General features: G+C 36.8%; 2 pseudogenes; one reads left to right on the plus strand and one right to left on the minus strand.

Annotated features, from left to right (window-relative positions):
• Positions 1 to 9,458, plus strand: part of LOC114031203 — a 133,019-nt pseudogene extending 123,561 nt beyond the window's left edge.
• A 124-nt stretch (positions 9,459 to 9,582) lies between these two features.
• LOC114031210 lies at positions 9,583 to 16,122 on the minus strand (annotated as a pseudogene).
• Positions 16,123 to 16,389: the final 267 nt, after the last annotated feature.

Consider the following 16,389-nt stretch of genomic DNA (forward strand, 5'->3'; position numbering starts at 1 on the left):
AAATAAAGGAGAAGAACTTTTTATTGGGCCCTGGGTGAGAATACAGAAGAGGATCAGGGGAACAGAAACAGATTACATTAAACCTAGAGCACTAATGCTGAGCTCATTCCTCTCTCAACAATCTCTTCTTTATAAAGAGGGAATAGGAAATAAAGAGAAGGAAAAGTGTAACAGAAAAGGTATATACACAATTGACAATCATAATTGAATGTGAATGGGATGAACTCACTCATAAAATGAAAGAGGATAGCAAAGTACATTAGAAGGCAAAATCCAGCAATATGTTGTTTCCAAAAAATATACTTAAAACTGAAAGATGCTCACAGTTAAAATAAGGAAGTGAACAAAATCCATTATGCTTCAGCTGAAGTAAAAAAAAAAAGGCAAAAGTAGAAATCATAATCTCAAAGCAACAGCAAAAATAGACTTAATTAAAAGAGATAAACAGGGAAACTACATTTTGCTGAAAGGCACAGTAGACAATGAAAGAATATCAACATCAAACATATATGCACCAAATGGTATAGCATGAAAGAAAATTAAATGAATTACAGGTAAAAATAAAAAGTAAAACTATAATAGTGGGGGACCTCAAATTACTTCCATCTCAGAGATAAATCAAAACAAAAAATAAGTGAAGGACCTAAATTGAACTTTAATAAAATTAGATAAATCTCTGTAGATTATTAGAATGTAATAGAAATGGAATGGAATATTTCTCAGCTACAGTACCATCACAAAAACTGACTGTACTGGGACATAAAAATCTCACAAACAAATGCAGAAAAGTAGAGATATCCAACACATTACAACATACCACCAGGACACAACCATTTTGTGAATTACAATGCAATAAAAATTATATTCAATGAAGAGCCATTGATAAAATGATTAAAAATTAATTGAAGACTAAATAATAGAATATTAAAGAATGATTAGGTCAAAGAACAAATCATAGGAACAATCAATAATTTATTAAAGACAATAACAATGAAACAACATACCAAATTTTTGAGATACAGCCAAAGTAGTCCTTAGGGGAAAATTTATATCTCTAAACACTTTCATCAATAGAAGAGAGAAAGAGAGGATCAAGAAATTGGTCATGCAACTTTAAAAAAAAAACTGGTAAACCAATAAATTAAAAACATCCAACTAAAAGTCAAAATAGAACTCCTAAAAAACCAAAGAATAGAGTAATGAAATTCAAAGAAAAAACCTTTTGAATTAATAAGTAAAACATTAGCTAATGATTTAAGTAGAAAACCAAATTACCATTATCAAAAATGAATAAGGTGAATTCATAGCCAATGAAGAGGACATTAAAAAGTTATTAGGAACTATTTCACCCAATTATATGTCAATAAAACTGACAATCTAAATGAAATGGATGAATAATTGCAAAAACAATAAAATAAAATGCCCAGATTAACAGAACAAGACATAGAAATATAACACAGTCTTAGAAAAAAGAAATTGAACATGTCATAAATGAATTCCTAAAAGAAAAAAAAAGCAAAGATAGGATGGATTTACAAGCAAATCATATCAAATATTTAAAGAATAACTAATTCTAATATTATATTAACTATTTGAAAGTATAGGAAAAGAAAGGATCCTATTAATATCCTTCTACAACACAAATTTGGTACTGACACCTACACCTGGGAGATTTAAAACAGAGAAAGAAAACTATAGACCAATATCTCTAATGAATATCAATGCAAAATTTTTCAATACAATATTAGCAAAGAAACTACAGTGGCCTATCACCAACATTATACAGTATGATCAAATTAGATTTATATCATAAAAGCAAGCCTGGTTAAATATCATAAAAACTATAAATATAACAGACCAAATTAATAACAAGAACAAAAAAAATTCATGGTTACATCAATAGATGCAAAAAAAGCTTTTGATAAGCTACAACACCCATTAGTGTTAAAAACTTAGAAAGCATAGGAATAAATGGATCTTTCTTTAATATGATAAGCAGCAGCTATCTAAAATGAAAAGCCAGTATTAACTGTAATGAGAATCAATCTATAAATATTTATTAAGCACCTAAGCACTGCACTGAACACTGGTGATACAATAAGAGGGAAGGTATAATACCTGCTCTCCAGAAGCTCACAGTCTAATAGGTCCATTATCACCATTGCTATTAAATCTAGTGCTAGAAATGGTAGCTATAGTAATGAGAAGAAAATGAAATTGAGAGAATAAGCATAGGCAAAGAGGAAACAAAATGATCACTTTTTGTAAATGATATGATAGCATATTTAGAGAACTCTATAGCATCAAATAAAAAAACTAGTTGAAACAATTAACAACTTCAGAAAAGTTGCAGAATGTAAAATAAATCCACATAAATCATCAGCATTTCTGTGTATTACCAAAAAAATCCAGTCAAGTCCAATTCTTCATGATCCCATGGACCACAGCATGCCAGGCCCTTCTATCCTCCGCTATCTCTCAAAGTCTGTCCAAATTCATGTTTGCTGTTTCCATGACACTATTCATCCATCTCATTCTCTACTGTCCCCTTTTCCTTTTGCCTTCAATCTTTCCCAGCATCAGGGTCTTTTCAAATGAGTCCTGTTTTCTCATTATATGGCCAAAGTATTTAAGCTTCCACTCCAGTATTTGACCTTCCAGTGAATAGCCTGGATTAATTTCTTTAAGTATTGACTGTTGATCTCCTTACTGTCCAAAGGTCTCTCAAAAGTTTTCTCCAATTCAATTTGGAAGCAGCACTTCTACAACACTCAGTTTCCCTTACAGTCCAATTCTCACAGCCACACAATGCTACCGAAAAAACCATAACTTTGATTGAATGAACTTCTGTCAACAAGATGATGCCTCTGCTTTTTAATACACTGTCCAGATTTGCCATACCTTTCCTTCCAAGAAGCAAGCATCCTTTAATTTCATGGCTACAGTCACTGTCTGCAGTGACCTTGAAGCCCAAGAATATAAAATCTGACATTGCTTCCATTTCTTTTCCCCCTGTTTGCCAGGAAGTGATGGGACCAGTTGCCAAGATCTTAGTTGTTGGCAATTTTTTTCATGTTAAGCTTCAAGCTAGCTTTTACACTTTCTTCTTTCACCCTCATCAAGAGGCTTCTTAATTCTTCGTCACTTTGTGCCATCAGAGGGGTATTGTCTGCATATCTGAGATTGTTGATATTTCTTCCCAGCAACCTCGATTCCAGCTTTTGATTCATCCATCCTGGCCTTTCACCTGACATACCCTATGTTAAACAAATAAGGTGAAAATATACATCCTTGTCATACTCCTTTTCCAATCTTAAACCTGTCAGTTTCATGTTTGGTTCTAACTGTTGCTTCTTGGCCTACAAACAGGTTCCTCAGGAGACAAGTAAGATTATCTGGTACTTCCAACTCTTTGAGGACTTGCTACATTTTGCTATATCACCTATAAAGTGAAGACTAAAAATTTTAAAGGCAATAGCAAGTAGTCATTGAATACAGCTATGGAAAAAGTATCTTTATAAAAATAATGATCTGAACACGTAAGAGTTTATTTTTTGTTTTTGTTGATTTTTTTAATGTACATATTTATTTTGTATCATATAGTTAATTCAATATCCAGCATCTTTTTCAAAAGATGAAGAAGTCTGTCAAATCCAAAAACGAAAGTAAAGCAACGGCTACTTGAAATCAAAGCTCCTCTCTATGGACCACTAGGTCCCCCACTTATTCTTGTAACTATGAACACAATCCATCTTTGAAATCAATTTCACAATTTTTTTCAGAATTGAAAGAGATTTTAGCAATGATGCTCTTCAACATCCCACTCCATGTAAGGAATCTGATACATGGCCCTGCAATTATCACCCAGCCTCTAGTATAACTAAATAGTAGAGTGGTTACAGTGCTGGACCTGGAGTCAGGAAGACCTAAGTACAAATCCTGCCCCAGACACTTGGCAGCTGTGTGACCCTGGACAAATCACTTAACCTCTCAATCACAATTTTGGTATTTGTATAATTATAATAATGGCACCTTCCTCACAGAGTTATTATAAGAATCAAATGAGATAAAATATGTAAAGTGCTATATAAATATTAGCTATTACTACTGTTTAAAAAACAGAATATCCAAACTCACTCAACCTGGAATTAAAGAAAATAGCTATATCTATAGTCAGTTTGTTCCCACAAAAAGCTTTACATTCTTTTAGGAAAGATAAGTTGAGATGAGGAACATGATTTATAGTAAAAGTTAATCTGGAAGCTGGAAATGAGAAGAAAGAGATGATTGAGGAAAGGTATACATGGATTCATCTTTCACTTGTCCCTCTTCTTTATTCCCCACATTGAGTAAATGAAAAATCCCATCAAGTTTCTTCCTTTTGTAGTAGAAAAAGACCCACTTGTGTCAAGGGCTGTCATTATGTGGCTCAAAAAGAGGCAGAATAGATATCTCTAGCCTTATCTCCCCCCACCCTTCTCCAAAAGAGATTTTTATTCCTGACAGGAGGGGAAGCAGGAAGGTGGGGCTATAGGCCACTCTGCTCTTCTCAGAGAGAGGGCTAACAGGCTGGATGTATTACTATCTGCCCTTTAAATATTGTTCATCTAAGGGATATGATTGGGTTCAAGCTAATTTCTGATTACTCATTTTGGGGGGGAAGGACTGCAAGTTCTAAATCTAAGACTTGTCTACTTTCCTGCCAAATAATACAAGTTTCACGATTAACATCCATAATGCATAGCAAAGAAATCCATCTACCTAAATCATAGCAAAACAGAAATGAGAAGATGTATACATAGGAGAATATAGACAAGACAATACAGAATGATAAAATTCTCCCATTGGGAGTAAGATAACTCAGCTCAACTAGGAGAGAGGGTCCTCAACCAAAGGGAAATGTCCCACAGTCCATTGCATGGCAAGTTGGAGATAGAGACATGATGGAGACTTGCCAGTTCCACTCATGCCTTCCCAGAATCTTTTCCTTCAACAACCTCATGTGGGATTGGCCTCTTCCATCTTGTCTCTCAAAGTTGGAAGTCAGATGCCCCGCAGCAACCCAATGGAAGAGTGCCAAAGAAGACTCAGATTGATGAGTGCCTGAAGGGGACTGGCCCTGAAGAGTCCCAAAGGGGAACTGACAGAGAATTGAAGCTCTCTCACCTCTCACCAACTAGCTTCTCACACAGGGCAGGGCATTCATCTCCATCAATAAGGGGAGAGTCCCACACTAATGGGCTTTGGGACAGGGGTTACACTTTAAAATGTCTCTTAAATCTGTCTTTTCTCCTTTTTCATATCATCATATAGCATAAGCTTTCAGTCCCTTCACATAGACCACTCTAAGATCCTTCTCTCTTCACTCATCTCTCTAATTCCAGGGTCTACCACCTCCTCTCCAACCCTTCCAATACATCTTGCGTATTATTAATTATATCAACCTTTCTAAAATGTTTTGAAAAAATTTTGATGTTACTCACCTACTTAAAGATCTATAATGGTTCCCTATTGGACAAGTCCAACAACCCTGCCTGACCACAGTATACTCTATCAACCCTACCTAGTTCATTTGCTCTCCTATAGATGGCTATCCTAAGCTGTTTTTGATTTTTCAATTTGGATTTCTTTGGCACCCTTCACTTCAGTCTGATACAGAGATTGGACACATTTCCTGCCTTTCTGGAGTAAGACAGGTGGTCCAGTGGAATGGCTAGAGCACTGGGACTGAAGTCAAGAATACTGGAGTTCAGGGGCAGCTAGGTGGTGCAGTGGATAGAGCACCGGCCCTGAAGTCAGGAGGACCTGAGTTCAAATCCGACCTCAGACCAAGCACTTGACACACTTACTAGCTGTGTGACCCTGGGCAAGTCACTTAACCCCAATTGCCTAAAAAAAAAAAAAAAAAAGAATACTGGAGTTCAAATCCAGACTCAGTTGTGTGACCCTGGACAAGTCACTTGACATCTTTTTGCTGCAATGCCCTCAACTAAAATGAGAAATATGACTAATCACCCTCTAACACACGGTGAAACACTACTCAAGCTTTCCTCTAATCTAAGAAAAGAAGAGAATCCAAACTCTTACCAAAGGCAGCATAAGAAAGCCTGACCTGAAAAGCAAACCAAAATCAATCTGACTTCTTGCCCTTTTCGGGACACTCGCAGGAAAATACACAACCCAAGACATTTGGTTGTTCCTACTTGTCTTCCAAGATAAAACTTCACTCAACTCCTAACAAGTGAACCCCCACCCCACACACAGTAGAGAATCCCATCCAAATTCCAATTCCCTTGGAGAATCTAAAGTTTCCACAATGCTAGCTTGCTGGAAAACCAAAAGTTTGGGACTTCCTAAATAGAATTCTCACCAAATGGGTGAGAAAATATGACTCCCATCTACAAACCAAATTCAAGGATTAAATGGAAAAACAGAAACTAGAAAATAATGGGCGCAGAGACATGGGGGCCACAAGAAAAATACCAAGCAGCACTTATACTTACCAGCTTGAATGGGACCAACCTTGAGTTGCATCAGCATTGATGCAACTACCTCTGAGGCTTGTTGTGAAGATCAAATGATATAATATTTGCAAAGTACTTAGCATGGTGCCAAGCATATAGTAGGCACTTCCTTCCTATAAACACTGCTTGGTTTCCAAGGTTTTATAATTAGGCCCCCTATACTACCTAACAATATTATTTACCACTATTTTGCCAAAGTTCAACCTCTGTTCTAGTCACTATTGAATTTTTTTATTTCGAAAAATATTTGTTAAATATTTATGTGCAGGGCAGTTAGAGACAAAAAATGGAAAAAAAAATAGACTGTCCTCAAGGAGTTAACAATCTAACCAGAGGATAGCACATGCATAAAAACATCTATAATATGTTAGAATTTAATAAATGCATGGGAGAGGTCAGTCAGAGAAGTATTAGAGATTCAGTGAGAAAAGAATCACTTCTAGTTGGCAGAAGCAAGAAAGACTCTAAGGAGAAGGAGACAACTGGGGGTCCTGATTAGGGGAAAGCCATAATACATAGTAAGAAGTGAAAAGTCATTAACTCAAACTCTGTGAAAGGTAGAAGCCTGGACATGACAACTTGTTAAAAATCATAACTTAGATAGTGTGACCGATGAAAGCCATAACATGAACACAGTGGCCAGTTCATGTCCAGTACATGACCAGTACACAATCGTGTGTTTGGGCATTTACCCATCAACACTGGCTTAATGCCCAAGTTTGGAAATGAGCTCTTTACTAAACAGAAACCCAAAATATCCACCAATCCTCAATCAAGCACCCTATGGCTCCTCCTCCCTATGTCTGATTTCTATAATTACCATGGGAATCTTGGGGGGTCTTTTGCAGGGATCCATTGAATTGTCTGGTGGCTGCCCCAGATTGCTCCTGTTTTGTAAATATTCATAATGATTGAATAAGCTCCTATAATCAATCTGGAGCCCCGTGGCCTCTTCCTTTGGTACCAAGATCCTCCCTACAGTTATAGGGGAGGTACAGAGTTCCCCAGCCAGGGGAATTCTGGACCTTACAAGGTCTGAGGTGGCTTTTGAAGGAAAAGAAGTATTTAAGTAGGTAGAGATTATTTGCGTCTCAAATGCCTCAAACAACAGAAATGCAGGAGTGAATAAATACAGCAGCAAAGGATAGCAACTTCAACAGTGTGACAGCAGAGAGATGAATGAGAAACTTCTTTCTAAAGAAGTTCTTTCTAAAGAAACTTCTCCTAAAAAAAAAGAGATAGGGGTGAAGGCAGAAGTCCTGTGGAGGTAACAGTGAAGAAATGGGCTTGGGGCATTGTGAACAGAACCTGGCTACACTCTTCCCATAGGCGAATCTGTCTTGTTTTGTTTTGTTTTTTCACAATACATATTTATTTATGCTAATACAGACTAGTGGACTTACTTAGGTACACTGTTGGTAGAACTGTGAATTGGTCTAACCATTCTGGAAAAGATTTGAGACTTATTAAACTGTTCATATTTTTTGACCCACAGATCCCACTGCTTGGCCCATACCCCAAGTAAGAGAGAAAGAAAAAGTCTCATATATCCAAATATTCCTAGCAGTACTTTTTGCACCAGCAAAGAACTGAAAGGAAAGTGGGTGCCCTTCAATTTGGGAATGATTAACCAAACCATGATATATAATTGCAATGGAATATTATTACTTCATAAGAAACTATGAAGAATTTAGATAAACATGGAAAGATTTGTATGAACTGATGTTGAGTGAAATAAACAGGACCAGGGAAATAATATGACACTGTAACTATAATCATGTAAATTCAAAAAAATAAAAGGAAGTTGAATTCTAAGCAACTGTGATGAAAAAATCTTGGTTCCAGAGAACTAATAATGAAACATGTTTTCTCTCAGCAGACAAGTTGGAGACTATGAGGACAGAAAATTTCATTTGCTATTAGATGTGATCAATCTATTACTATTGTTGCTTAACTTTTTTTCTTTTACAAGGGAGGGTTCAGTGCTGGGGTAGAGGGAGGTTCTACCTAGAAATGCTGTGTTGCAAAAACAAAAAGGCATCAATAAAATTTATCTGTTAAAGGTTTAAGCTTGGGACCTAGAAAAGGACACTTGGGCCCAGCAAAGGCAGTAGTAGAGTGGGGAAAGCATTGGATTTGGAATCAGAAGACCAAAGTTTGAATTTTAGCTCTACAGTTTATTAGCTGTGTGATCTTGGGCAAGTCACGACCTCTCTCAGCCTTATTCTCCCTCTCTGTAAAAGGGGAGGGACATTGAACTAGATGATCTCTGGGTCTCTTTCAGTTCTAAATCCTATAATACTCTACACAATGACCAACCACAATTCCAAAGGACTTATGATGAAACATGCTATCCACCTTGAGAAAGAACTGATGGACTTAGTGTAGGTTGAAGCATATTTTCTTCATACATACCCTTTTTTTTGGACATGGCAGAAATTTCTTTTGCTTGACTGTGTGTGTGTGTGTGTGTGTGTGTGTGTACACATATATATACACACACACACACATACATTTACATTTACATATATACATATATATGTAATGGGTTTTTCTTGCCTTCTCAATGGGTGGAACAGGAGGAAGTAGGAAACAGAGAATTAAGAATTGAAAATAAAGGGGCAGCTAGGTGGTGCAATGGATACAGCACCGTCCCTGAAGTCAGGAGGACTTGAGTTCAAAGCTCGCCTCAGACTGAACACTTGACACTTACTCGCTGTGTGAACCTGGGCAAGTTACTTAACCCCAATTGCCTAAGAAAAACAAACAAAAAAAAAGAATTGAAGATAAAATTGAATATTATGCTTTAAAAAATAAATAGTATGATATTGGTGTCTAACACTACAAGGCACCAAGTCAATTGTTGAAAGCAGCTTGCAGTGAATGAATCACCTCCATCATACACTGCCTACCTGCTTTTTTCCCCTAGACTAGAAGGCCATTAAGTAATAAAAGAATTCCAAAAATTTATTTTAAAGACAGTAAGAAAAACAAATGATTATTTTTTTCATCTCTGTTTACCAAGAGACTCAAAAGAATATATACAAGTAGGTTGTCCTCAATTTCCTTCCAAGTCATGTCGTTGTTGTCCAACGAAAGAGGCCATGGGATCATCTGGCCTCTAGCATTTCATCCTGGATGCCTCCATTTCCTCTTCTTTAGGCTTTCAGGCTTCATACATGCTATTGTAGGGCCTTTCCTCTCATCCAGCTTCATGATTACCTCAGTTTTTCATGTTTCTTCTTTTATTTACCGTCACTGTCTGAACTACTCTTCTCGTGTTTCTTCTTTTTCTCCTCTTTCTGTTTCACTTGGTGAAACTCCATCAGACTTTTTGGTCTGCTCATTTGCTCTTCTCCCACAGCATCATCAGAAATATTTATCTGCATTAGCAATTTCCTTCCCAGCTTCTCCAGTATAGTCAGAAATTTTGACAAAGGAATAATAGCACTTGTACCCATCAACTTTCTTTCCAATAGGAAGCCCAGATATGTGTGTGATTGCTGATCTTGACATACTATTGGATATTGAATAGCTATTGGATAGCCTGCTCTTGCCCTTTAATGATTGCTCCATGTCTTGAATATTCCTATCTTCTGTCTGAGCTAACAGTAACAGAAGGAAGTGGATCCAAGTGTTCTTGACCTCCATACTTCTCTAGGATGCTTTGAAATCTTTTTTGACTTTCAATGATTTGTACAGCATCTCAAGTTTGTTGGATCTGCTTGGAGATGTACTTCAGACCCTTTGTCGTAAGCCTCCCAACCAAACAACTATGTTTATGCCATTGAAATTATATCTCCATTGCAGAGAAACAAATTGTCTCCTGCATGACTTCATCAGGATTATTTCCTACATTAACATAGCTCTTGTCTTTGCATGGTAGTAGGAAGAATCACTATCTAAATTTCACAAGTATTTAGCAATGTCTTCTTGAATGCTGAGATTCTGGACTTTTGTCTTTTGGAGTCAAAATTCTATCCAGGCATATCAATGTCATCTAAATACTTATCTTTATCCTCATCTTCACTGGCTGGTCTATTTCCATCTGAGAATTTGGTTCTTTTTCTCCCCACTGAGATTTTGGGGAATTCTCTTGTTCCATTAACTTTCCTGAGGCTAATTCCTCTTTTAGCTTCTGAGCTTTCAGTGTACATTCAGCCAGATCAACTTTGGCATATTCTTCTATAATCTTCCTATGTGCTTCTAAGTTGTAGCCATTCCACCAATCCCTTTTCCCATTATAGTCAAACATAAATGAGGTTGGATATGTTCATCTGGTGCTATATTCATTCCCAGGAATTCAGTACCAACATGCCTAGGTCTCTCAAAGCAGTCTTTTTTGGGGAGGGATGAATCAGAGCCCAAATTTTTACCTGCTCTTTTGTGATATTTCATAGTCATAACATTCTCTGTCACACCCCTCTCATGCCACTATCTAGATAGGCTATACTCTTTTTGTTTCTCAGATTGGGGTCTTTTTGATGGATACACATACCATGGCACAGAGGAGATGTACTAAGGAATATGAAGATTGATAGCTTTTCCTTCTTCATCTACTTCAGCTGAAGCATTCCCCCACTCTCTAGACTGTTCTACCTGAGAGGAAAAAAGGGGTGGTGGTGGTGGTGAAGAATTATATAACTAGATAAAAGTGGAAGAGAGTAAGGACTAATAAGCAAAACTCCAAAGGGAAAGGGGTAACAAACAAGAAAAGATCAGGGGTAAGGGGAATAAGGTGAGGGCCACCTTTAAAAAGCAAATTAAAGTAAAGCAATTGAAGGAATACACTACTGTGTTTATAGCAGGAATAGAGAGAAACTCATAACTTGAAAGGAAATCAATATTAGAGACAAATGGAGGAAAAATATGAACTGAACTCATAACTTTAAATGTGAATAGATTAAACAATCCAATAAAATGAAAAAGAGTGACAGAATGGACAAGAATACAAAACTCTACCATATGTTGTTTACAAGAAACACATTTAAAATTGTGTGTGTGCATACACACACACACACACACACACACACACACAAAATAAAACTGAGGAAATGGAATATTTTATATAGATGAGAAAGTAGGCATGTAAGTCTGAGAGGTGAGGGGAAGCAGTAATCAGGGTTAACTAACTTGCCCAGGATCACATAGCTAAAAAGTATCTGAGGTCAGATTTAAACTCAGTTCCTCCTCACTCTAGGGCCAGTGCTCTATCTACTGTGCCACCTAACTGCCCCTATAAATCAACGGTTATTGATGTTTTCTCAGTCACTTCTTTACACTATTAGTAAGGCCCCCAATTTTTTCCCATGATTTTGGTATGGTCCCTCCTTCACACATACTTCAATACTATCACAACTGTTTTGCCTCCAGCATGTATCACCTCTGTATCACTTGGTCCAATCTGGCTACTTCTTCTGTCTCTCCTGCCATTTCCACCTCCAAAGACTGTTATGTTAGAGTCCAACTGGGATAATTCTGTTAACCTTGATGGTGAGAAATTTGTTAGAAAAATATTTGTGAATAACAAAAGACGGGCAAAATCAATATTGCAGGGACTACCAAAAAATAGTCACATTGTTGGCAAAACTGCAAACTAGTTGACCAAGTTTGTAAAGCAATTTGGAATTGTGCTTTTAAAAAAAGTGACTAAAATGTCCCTACTCTTTAACCCAGAGATCACACTATTAGACATATACTCCACGTAGGTTAACAATAGTAAAAAGAAAGAATCCACATACACCAAAATATTCATAGTGCTACTTTTCACTTGCCCTCAGCTTACACATTCAATCTGGTTGTCAAACCCTGCCATTTCTACTTGACAACATCTCTCCTATTTTCCCTTCTCTTCATTCACACAGCCACCACTTCAGTCCAGGCCTTCATCCCATCTCCTGGACTACTGCAAAAGCTTTCCAACGGGTCTCCCTGTTCTCAAGTCTCTGCCCACTTATATCTGTCGTCCTCAGCTGCCAAAGTGATTTTCCTAAGTCACAGGTTTGACCACGTCATTATACCTGCTCAATAAAGTCCAGTGGCTTCCTGTGGCCTTCAGGATCAAATATAAAGTCTTCTATTTAGCATTTCAAGCCCTCCATAACCTAACTGCTTCCTACCTTTCCAATCTTACTCTTTACTCCCCTCTGCACACTCTACAACCCAGATCATTTCACCTCCCGTATCTATGCTGTGGCACTGCTCTTTCACTTCCACATCTGAAATCCCATCTTCTTCAGGAGGTTTTTCTCAGTATATTCTATTACCACCACCACCACACAAACACACACACACACACATATACACAAAATGGACTTGGCCCTTCTGAGATTACCTTTCATAAGCTAAATATTTATCTTATATGTGCCTAGTTATTTACATCTTGTCTCCCTCATCAGAACACCATCCTTAAGGGCACAGATCATGGTTTTTCACTTTATTTAATATCCCCAGCACTTAGCAAGTAATGGGCACATGGGCACTTAATAAATGTGGTAACTGACTGATTGACTAATCTGTGGTAGCAAAGAATTGTAGATGCTTATCAACTGAGGAATGGCTAAACAAATTGGCTCATGAATATACTGGAACATAATTATTGTACTAAAAGAAATGATAACTATGAGGAATCCAGAGACGCATGAAAAGACACAGATGAGTGGATGTGGGATAAAGTATGCAGACTGTTAAAACAATATACAGAGCAACTACAACAATAAAAGTGAAAATAAGAAAACAACAAAACCTAACACTGTATGGTATTCATGTAATTAGAGTGAGGGCCCCTAGGTGGCAGAATAGATAAAGCAACAGGCCTACAGTCAGAAAGACCTGAGTTCAAAAGTGACCTCAAACACTTACTAGCTGTGTGACCGTAAGCAAGTCATTTAACCCTTTTTGCCTCAGTGTCCTCATCTGTAAAACAAGTCAGAGAAGGAAATGGCAAACCATTCCATTATCTTTGCCAAGAAAACCCCAAATGAGGTCACGAAGAGTTGGACAAGATTGAAACAACTGAACAACAAAATAATTATAGTGATCAAACTTGTCCCCAAAGAAGTGATGAGATGATGCACATAGTTCTCTTTTTTGAAGAGGTAGGGGATTAAGGGTGGAGATAAAAGCATATACTGTTAAATCCAATTAATGTGTTGTTTGGTATTACTGAACTAATTTTTTTTCTCTTTCTATCCTGTGTTATAAGGGATGATTCTCTAGAAAGGGGAGGAGGCAGGAAATATTTTTTAAAAGATCTACAAAGGATAACAATATAAAATTAAAATAAGTGAATAAATTATTCATAGATCATTTCCATTTTTCTTCTGTTTATTGTTCCCATTCCATTTTTATCCTTAAATGCCTTTGGGAATTACTTTGCTTAGTCGGATCTCTTGCCACTCTTACTTTCAATTGGCTTCATTTCCCACTGTTTCTCTTTGTTTTATGAGTTGATACTGATCAAAATCATCCACCATCCTTCTTTAAAAGATTTTACAAACTAGTTTATGTTCAAAACCTGCATTGCCTTCAGCTAAGTAGGGCAAGTGTTCACTAATTAAGGCACTTTTTGTGCTTTTTTTGCAGTTGTTTTACAGCAGTTAAATTTCTTTATAGACAATAATCAGTGTTAATGTCATTTTTACTGTCCATTATACATTTTTCATTATCTTAAAAGATTTGGTTAGTTTAGAACTATTATGATTTTATGCCACATCTGGATTCAAGTCTTCCCTCTGACAAACATGTGATCTTGGGCGAGTCACAACCCTTCAGGGTTCTAGACAACTCTCTAAGACTGTATGTTGCAAGGGTAAAAGCATTTTCCTCACCTAGAAGTTCCCTACGCCAACGAAATCACAGTTCCAGTCCTTATCCCCATTCCTATCTTTTTCTCAATTTTATTCTTTTTTCTAACTTTTTGCTAATTCTGACATTCTGACCTTCACTCCAACAAGTCAGACACCTGATCTAGGTAGATTCCCACATCAACAAGTATTTTCCTGTTAAAATATAATCAATTTCACTTTTTGTTATATCACTTGGTGCTCACCATGCCTAGTGTCTATTGATTCTCTTTTGAAGAAAATATTCAAGATATAATGATTTGAGGCTTCTGTATACTCTACATGTCTTTGTCCTCTCTTCATTTCTTATCCCTGACCCATGCTTTGCCATACATTTATCTAATATCATTACCTATTTCTACCTTTGCACTGAAGTGCTAAATGGCACAGTGGATAGACTATTGGGCCTGGAGTCAGGAAGATCTGAGTTTAAATGTGGCCTCAAATACTTACTAACTGTGAGATCATGGATAAATTACTTAACTTCTGTTTGCCACAGTTTCCTCAATTGCAAAGTGGGTATAATAATAGTATCTACCTGTTAGGATTGTTGTGTGGATATAATGAGATATTTTTAAGGCACTTAACACAGTGCCTGGCACATAGTAGGTACTATATATTAGTTATTATTATTATTATTAATTATTATTATTTCCCTTTATCAATTAAATATTATCTTGATTGCCACAGTGTATGTCATTTAATTTGGAGGATCTTATTGCATGCTTCATAGACTTATTCTACCTCCTCATCCTATATAACTGATGTTGGTATACAAGCTGCAATTATTTTCATGGTAACTTTTTGGATATGCTTTTATGAACACTGTAGTACAAAGTGACCAAATGTACCATGAAATAATATTTTTATTGCCTTTGGTCAAATGATAAAAGTGACTCTGCCATTTCTTTTCTCTGCTCCTCCAAAGTGTACCTGACAGCCACCTTTCTGTATCTTCAACTTCGTTTTTTTGTTTGTTTGTTTATGGTGAAAAGGTCAGGTTTGGTAAGATTCAATTCCTCCCGTAATATGTCCACTCACTGGTCATCAGACAAGGGCCTCACATTTGAGAAACAATGACTAAATCACCATTTACAGGTTTAAAAATCAAGAGATTCTTAGCACTCTCTTCCTCCTTTTCTGTCATTTGACTACCACCTCAGCATAAGAAGCATGGGAAAGAATAGGATAAAGGGATGTTTTATATTTGCTATTATTGTTGTTGTTTGATGGATTGTTATGGACAAAGAATTCCTTATCAAATTGCCAGACCACTGCTGATGGACCTCTCAATACTTAGCTAGGTCGGTGCTCAGAAAGCAGATTGTGTCTGTTGCCAAGACTACACTCAAAGCCTTTCCAGCATGGTAGAACTTTGCCAGACCTTATGCTTCACTGGCCTAGCCTTTGAGAACCTTCATATCACAATTGAGCACTAGAGAAAGAATTTGCGTCTAAGAGAAGGCTGTGCTATTTTGGGCTGAATCTCCCAAATCTCCCACAGCTGCTAGTCAGGATTACTAAAGCCAAACAGGTTTCTGTAGGGCATACTTAGTTTTCAGATATAATCCACATCAGAGATGCTGAGCTTCACAGAAATCAAACAGAAAAGCTTTCTAAAATTCAAATCTTAAGGAAATTCCTCTCAAAAAAATGACATTTATACATGAAAATTAACTTTCTTTTCATAAATCAGGATGGAATTGACCTTCATTTACTAATTATTAACTACAAAGAATCTTACCATCACTCATTCACTGACACAGCAGAAACTGGAACCAAAAGCCTATTGTATCTATTCAGTTATCCATGACTTCAGAAAAGGAACATGAAAACTGTGCCAATTGTAAGATGCTACAAAGTGCACAAGTATGCTGACCTTAGAGTGTTGAAATTGGTGTCAGTGGCCTATAGTTTGAATTCTGGTTTGGGCAAGTCACTTAATCTCTATGGACCTGTTTCCTCTTCTGTAAAATGAGGGATTTGCCAAAGATAAATGTCCTCCAAGGTCCCATCCAGAT

The sequence above is a fragment of the Vombatus ursinus genome, unplaced genomic scaffold, assembly GCF_900497805.2.
Source record: "Vombatus ursinus unplaced genomic scaffold, bare-nosed wombat genome assembly UNPS02005286.1, whole genome shotgun sequence".
In the NCBI taxonomy this organism is placed as follows: Eukaryota; Metazoa; Chordata; class Mammalia; order Diprotodontia; family Vombatidae; genus Vombatus; species Vombatus ursinus.